General features: G+C 36.1%; 1 long non-coding RNA gene across 1 annotated transcript; it reads right to left on the bottom strand.

The window, feature by feature from the left end:
- Nucleotides 1-3,749: 3,749 nt before the first annotated feature.
- Nucleotides 3,750-6,191, bottom strand: LOC139189050 (uncharacterized). Its single transcript, XR_011572530.1, has 2 exons — nucleotides 4,843-6,191; nucleotides 3,750-4,584 (listed from the first exon to the last, which is right to left on the bottom strand). It is a non-coding gene; the product is annotated as an uncharacterized lncRNA (long non-coding RNA).
- Between the last annotated feature and the right edge of the window lie 340 nt (nucleotides 6,192-6,531).

The following is a 6,531-nucleotide window of genomic DNA, read 5'->3' as shown; positions in this document are numbered from 1 at the left end:
GTTTTTTAAACGGTTCATCAAGGATTTCTCCAAGATTAGCCGACCATTGTGTAATTTATTGGCTAAGGATGCACTTTTCATTTTTTATGAGGCTTGTTTGGAGGCCTTCAAGAAGTTAAAGACACTCCTCACTACAGCACCCATTATTGCAGCTCCTAATTGGAGCCTACCTTTTGAATTGATGTGTTACGCATCAGATTATGCAGTGGGAGCAGTTCTTGGACAACGAAAAGATAGGCTTCCCCAAGTTATTTATTATGCTAGTCGAACCCTCAATGATGCACAACTAAACTATGCAACCACAGAGAAAGAATTGTTGGCAGTTGTTTTTGCATTGGAAAAATTTCGTTCGTATTTAGTTGGGGCTAAAGTGATTGTTTGTACAGATCATGCAGCTTTGAAATATTTGTTTTCTAAAAAAGATGCTAAGCCTCGATTAATTCGTTGGATTCTTTTACTACAAGAGTTTGACTTAGAAATCAGAGATAAAAAAGGTAGTGAAAATGTAGTGGCTGACCATTTATCTAGATTAATTATTCCCAGAGCTTCCGAAAAGGATTCCCTACCATTAAGGGAGAGTTTTCTAGATGAACAGCTATTTGCAGTCCAATTCCGTACACCGTGGTTTGCTGATATTGTTAATTATTTGGTTAAAGGTGTAGTGCATCTAGATTTAACGTTGCAGCAGAAAAAAAAGTTTTTATCTGATGTCAAGCATTATTTCTGGGATGAGCCATACCTATTTAAGTATTGCCCAGACCAGATTATTCGCAGGTGTATTCCTGAAGCCGAACAGGAAAGTGTTTTTAAGTTTGCTCATCATTTTGCTTGTGGGGGACATTTTGGGCAGAAAAGAACAGCAGAGAAAATTTTGCAGAGTGGGTTATTTTGGCATACACTTTTCAAAGATGCACATAATTGGTGCAAGGCTTGTGATAAATGTCAAAGAGTCGGCAACCAGTCCAAAAGGATTGAGATGCCCCGACAAAGTATTTTAATTGTTGAATTATTTGATGTTTGGGGTATTGATTTCATGGGAACATTTCCATCTTCCCATGGGAACCACTATATTTTAGTTGTTGTAGACTATGTTTCTAAATGGGTCGAGGCCATTGCAGCACCAACTAATCAAGGATCAGTGGTCCTGAAGTTCTTCCAAGGGGTTATATTTCCGCGTTTTGGAATTCCATGCGTTATTCTTAGTGATGGGGGGAAGCATTTTATTAATAAACCGTTTGCTAATTTGTTGGCAAAATATGAGATTAATCATCGTGTGGCTACACCTTATCATCCACAGACATTTGGTCAAGTGGAAGTTTCAAACAGAGAATTAAAACACATTTTGGAGAAAACAGTTGGTTCAACACGTAAAGATTGGAGTTCAAAATTAAATGATGCATTGTGGGCCTACAGGACAGCTTATAAGACTCCTATTGGGATGTCACCATTTCGACTCGTTTACGGGAAAGCATGTCATCTACCTATGGAGCTTGAACATAAGGCTTACTGGGTAATTAAAGAGTTAAATTTTTCGTACAACTCAGCTGGGGAACAACGTAAATTGCAGCTCAATGAGCTAGAGGAAATTCGTCAGGGTGCTTATGAAAGTTCTCGCATCTACAAGGAAAGAACTAAGGCGTTTCATGATAGTCAAATTTTACGAAAAGAATTTCAACCAGGGCAAAAGGTTCTACTATTCAGTTCACGGCTAAAGCTGTTTCCAGGAAAATTGAAATCTTGCTGGACTAGGCCATATTTGGTTACTCAAATCTATTCTCATGGGGCAGTTGAAATAACTAATGAGGCTCAAGGCAACACATTCAAGATGAATGGTCACAGGCTGAAACCATACGTGGAGTCACTGTTTGATACTGCATACGAGTCTTTGACTCTGAAGGAACCAGTGATCTAGCCACCGGACTTCCGCAACGTCTAGCTACAGGCTTAAAATAAAGCGCTAATTGGGAGGCAACCCAATTTTTCTAAACTCTTTCCTAATTTTAATTTTCGTTTGATTCTCTTCAACAAAAAAAAAAACGAAAAATTCAAAAATGGAAAATTGCAGTTTGATTTTGTTTACCCAGTTTATTTGATTTTTTTTTTTAACACATATTGGTTAATTGCAGGTTGCGAACGTGAAAAATAAGTGAAAAATAAAGCGAGTCCTATGCTGGAATCCTGCACCCAGCAGCAAGTCTAACGTTCACATCAACCACATCTACACTATGCTGGAAATTTAAAGCAGTCAACATAAAAAGTCATTCACAGATGCAAGTTTGGGGGTGATTGTTGCAGATCCAGCACAGAAACATAATTTAGAGCAGTTAATTTTCTGCAGCTCAGTTTTGCGATGCATGGCGGAAGCACAATTAAATCACAGATCCATACACCACAGAACTGAGTACAGCTATTATTACCAGATTTACAACAACTACACTTGCAGGGATTCGAATTTTACCTCCCAGATGCACCGATCTGGGTCATGCGGCCTGTGCTGTTTTCATCCGTTGAGCTTGTGTGTTTACTTCTGTTTCCTTAGCTCTATCATGGATCCGTATACCCCTACATAAAGAAAAAAAATATATGAGTACATACAGGTTAAATATGGCATTATGATGAACTGTCGTTGAACATGTAAATGTTGAGTTTAGCAACTACAGAAGAACGAGATCTTTACCTTCATGATTTGCAGCGGCCGAGACATTTGCCATTTATTTTGCCTTCTGGGACCGTTAGACTGGCAGCTCAAGGTTGTTGCCTCTCGGTTGTACGCTGGATTTGAGTGTTATTTTTCAATCACAATCTTGGTTATTATTCAAGTATCAAATCATAGTCAATCAATCAAAAGGGTTACGGTTTTTACCTAAAAATTTGCAGATCCGTGAGTTTGGGAGCTTTTCGAGTCTGTTGATGCGAGAATTACTTGACACACAAATTAAACCCTCTTTTTGACAATTGTAGTATAGATGTAAGTAGGGTATCGTTCTAGGCCGGGGATTAGGAGGGATTGCTAATCTATTCTAAATTAATTTAAAAATATTAAATAAGACTCAAGGACACAAAATTAGGCTAAAAACTCTAATAACTCGAAACACACTTAAAATGACTCAAAATAATGAAAACAATTAAATTAAACACTAGGAACTGAAATGGACGGAAATTAAATTAAAAGACTAACAATAAAGAAAACTAAATAAATAATATAATTTAATAATGGATGGGTGTTTGGTTTTGATGAAAAGTAAATTAAACTTAATTAAATTACAGAATTGATAAAAACATAAAATTAATGTAAAATGATAAATGACGGACTAGCTAGAGGGTTCTTCTCCACACATGACACAAATGCAACCTAAATTGATTTTCAGTTGTTCTTTCAATAAGTTGTGAATTTCAACACTTCAGATTAACCGTGAATAGCACTTTTTTAATCTTCAAGTTTTCCTTAAGTTATTGAATTGGACGGGAAAACGCATACAACAATTCAAAACATTCTTCAAAAGTCCCCTACGTGAAAAGCACAATAGAGATACAATCAAAGATCATTAAACTTTGTGAAAACTATAAGCATTGACGAGGCATTCGTAACTATGAAAAGCATGATACTCTTGCCAAGAATTTACTTAACGTGATTGTGACTAGCAACCTTTACTACTTGTGAAAATAAGTTCATAACGATTAGGTGAAATTCACTTATATTCTAGCATCAAATTCATGCATGTAAATTAAGCGTGCACTCTCAACCAACATACACAAATCAGTTTTTATACGAACGGATAAGTAAATTGAAATCACAACTTATGAAATCACAACCGAAGGTAATCAATTCATATTACAGATATAATCATGGCTTTAAATTAACCTCTAGCCAAAATCAGTTTATTTACACATTATTAAAAATAAAATAGAAATTTGGAAAGATTTAACCGAGAGAAAAGAGTGCTTCAGTGCCAGTCTGCCCGTGCCTCTGGTCTTCTGCCCGTGTGGACTGCGCCTTCCCAGCTGCAAGTGCAGCTTTCTGCAATCCTCATGTCCTCACGTCAGTCCCCCTCAGTTTCTGTCTCCTCTCTCTCCCGCCTGTTTCTTTCCACTCACGCTGTAAGGGCAGCTGTCTGCCTTCTTTCCTTGTGCTGCAAAGGCAGCTCTTTCCTGTCCCTCTGCGAACTGCCCAAAGGGCAGTCCCTTTCTCCCGCTCCCAGACCCCCCAGCTGCCAAGGCAGCTACTCTCCTTTCTGACCTTCTCTCCTTCCTGCGTCTCTGCGAGCTGCCCAAAGGGCAGCTCCCTTCTCCCGCTCCAAGACCCCCCTTCTCACCCGTTCGTCTGACTTCTTTTATTCTCGCACACCTTCTTTGGATTCTTTTTCCGTCCCCCGTGTGGACTCCTCCATTTCCTCTGCTTTGCCAGTTGTTGTCCCCTAATTCTTCTTACTTCCTTGGATCCCTTTGTCGCTGACCTGCTTTCCTCCAGCTGCAAAGGCAGCTTGCTTTTCTCTATATTCTCCTCCCGATGCTCTCCTTTTATTTTCATTTAGTTTCTAGCAGCCCCACATAGCAGAAAAATAAGTTCTTTGGATCATGTTACTCCTACAAACACAATATATCAAAAGTATCATAAATACTTAAAGTTTCCAAATAAATTAGACAAGAAAAGAAATATAAAATGATGAAATATATAGTTTAAATATTGGTTTACCATTTAGCGTCACAATGGGTTAGCAATATTGTAATTTAAATTTGCTTTTCACGAATAAAATTTCACTTGTTCTATTTTTATTTTCTTTGCATAACAAATCCTATAAACACAAAAATAACGTAAATAGCTCAAAAATATAAGGAACTAACCAAGAAAAGACGAGTGAATTTAAAGTAAAAATATATATAAATATGATCCGATCAAATACCCCCACACTTAACTTTTGCTAGTCCTCGAGCAAAACAAAGAAAACAAGAACAAGAAGTAACAAGAAAAACATTAGCTTCCCCCTATGTGACCCTCATAGAATTTCATTTAAGAAAACAAATCATCAAGAACCATAGCTAGCACCAAACACGTTAATCCAAGTTCATCTTCCTAATTCAAATATTAGCAGTAATCTTTGAATCATCCTTGAAGTGTAGTGTGTGAGATAGCCATGCTAATGCAATTTCAAGTTTTTATTTTTAAAATCATCATATGCAAACTAGCGACCTTCTCACGGGATATGCACTCAATCACACATGTGTTTAGTTTTAATGTGTTTCGCTCAAAGAATCAAATGTGAAATTTCTACCATAAGCTTGCGTAAAGATCTCATCTCCACAATCATAATTGCAAAACTTAAATCAAGAGGACTTTTATTGGATGTAATGAGGTTTAGGGAGAGGGTTATTGAAATGAAAGAATAGGAAAACACAAGTTCCAAGCTACATTGCAAGCAATTCTTTTGTTTAGATTTATAAGAACTCAATCTTTCCAGCGATTCTTCTAGCACCTCCAACCACACCCTTAAACTGAAACTTGAACAACTTTTTATTTTCTTTGTGTACAATTTTTCTTTTTCTTTTTCTTTTCTTCTCTTTTTTCCTTTTTTTTTTAAATACAAACATGAAATACCCCCACACTTATTCTTTTGCCAAACACCTTCAAAGTACTTCACAAACGTTTCTCATAAGACAATCTCGCATTGCTCGCTTGGAAAGGGTAATGAAAAATGTTTCAGGTATAAGGGTAGACATATCTGGTGATAAGAAATAAAAGGTTCAACATACACGGCTCAAATTGGCAAACTAATGATATCATTTTTCTTTGGGAAACATGGTTATTTGGGCCATAGTGGTAAACCTAATGCCTCTATCATTTCCAAGTTCATGCAATCAATGACAAACATTTCGAAAGATCGTTACGCAAGTTCTAGAGATGTATCTCACATAAGTTCATCACACATGAAAGAATAGGAGTGTATGAAAAATGCACACACTTTCAATAGGCTCAAAAACTCACATAGGATGTATATGGTCACTAAATTCACATATGAAACTTTAAGTCATACTTTAGTTTCACATTAACAAGGCTATGTGCATTTGGTTTTTTCAAAGATGGTCAAACATGTACAAAACTAACAAGAGAATTAGGAATTTCACAAAATACATGTTAACTAAGTTCTTGATGATCATGGTTCAAATTTGATCCAATTATATCATTGGGTCGGGAAACTAACAAAAATCTAATTCAAAACAATAAGGGAAACAAGACAATATTTTTGGATTTTTAAATTATTTATTTATTTTTTTTTTATTTTTTTTTTATTTTTTTTTTTAAGAAAACAAAAACTAACAACACAGAAACAAATGAAATTCTAGAGATTTCTACCCCCACACTTAAACTTGACATTGTCCCCAATGTCAGAAAACACTATAATGCAAATAAAAATAAATAAAATAAAATAAATAATAAGAAACAAAATAAAGCAATTGGACTGAAAACTTCCCTAGTTTGCAGTAAAATCAAGCGATGACCCTCCAAGCTAAAATTCTGCAATCAACTTCAAGGGT

Source organism: Malus domestica, chromosome 10, assembly GCF_042453785.1.
Source record: "Malus domestica chromosome 10, GDT2T_hap1".
NCBI classification, from domain to species: domain Eukaryota; kingdom Viridiplantae; phylum Streptophyta; class Magnoliopsida; order Rosales; family Rosaceae; genus Malus; species Malus domestica.
The sequence above is the reverse complement of the archived record's forward strand: the minus strand, read 5'-3'. Positions and strand labels throughout refer to the sequence as shown.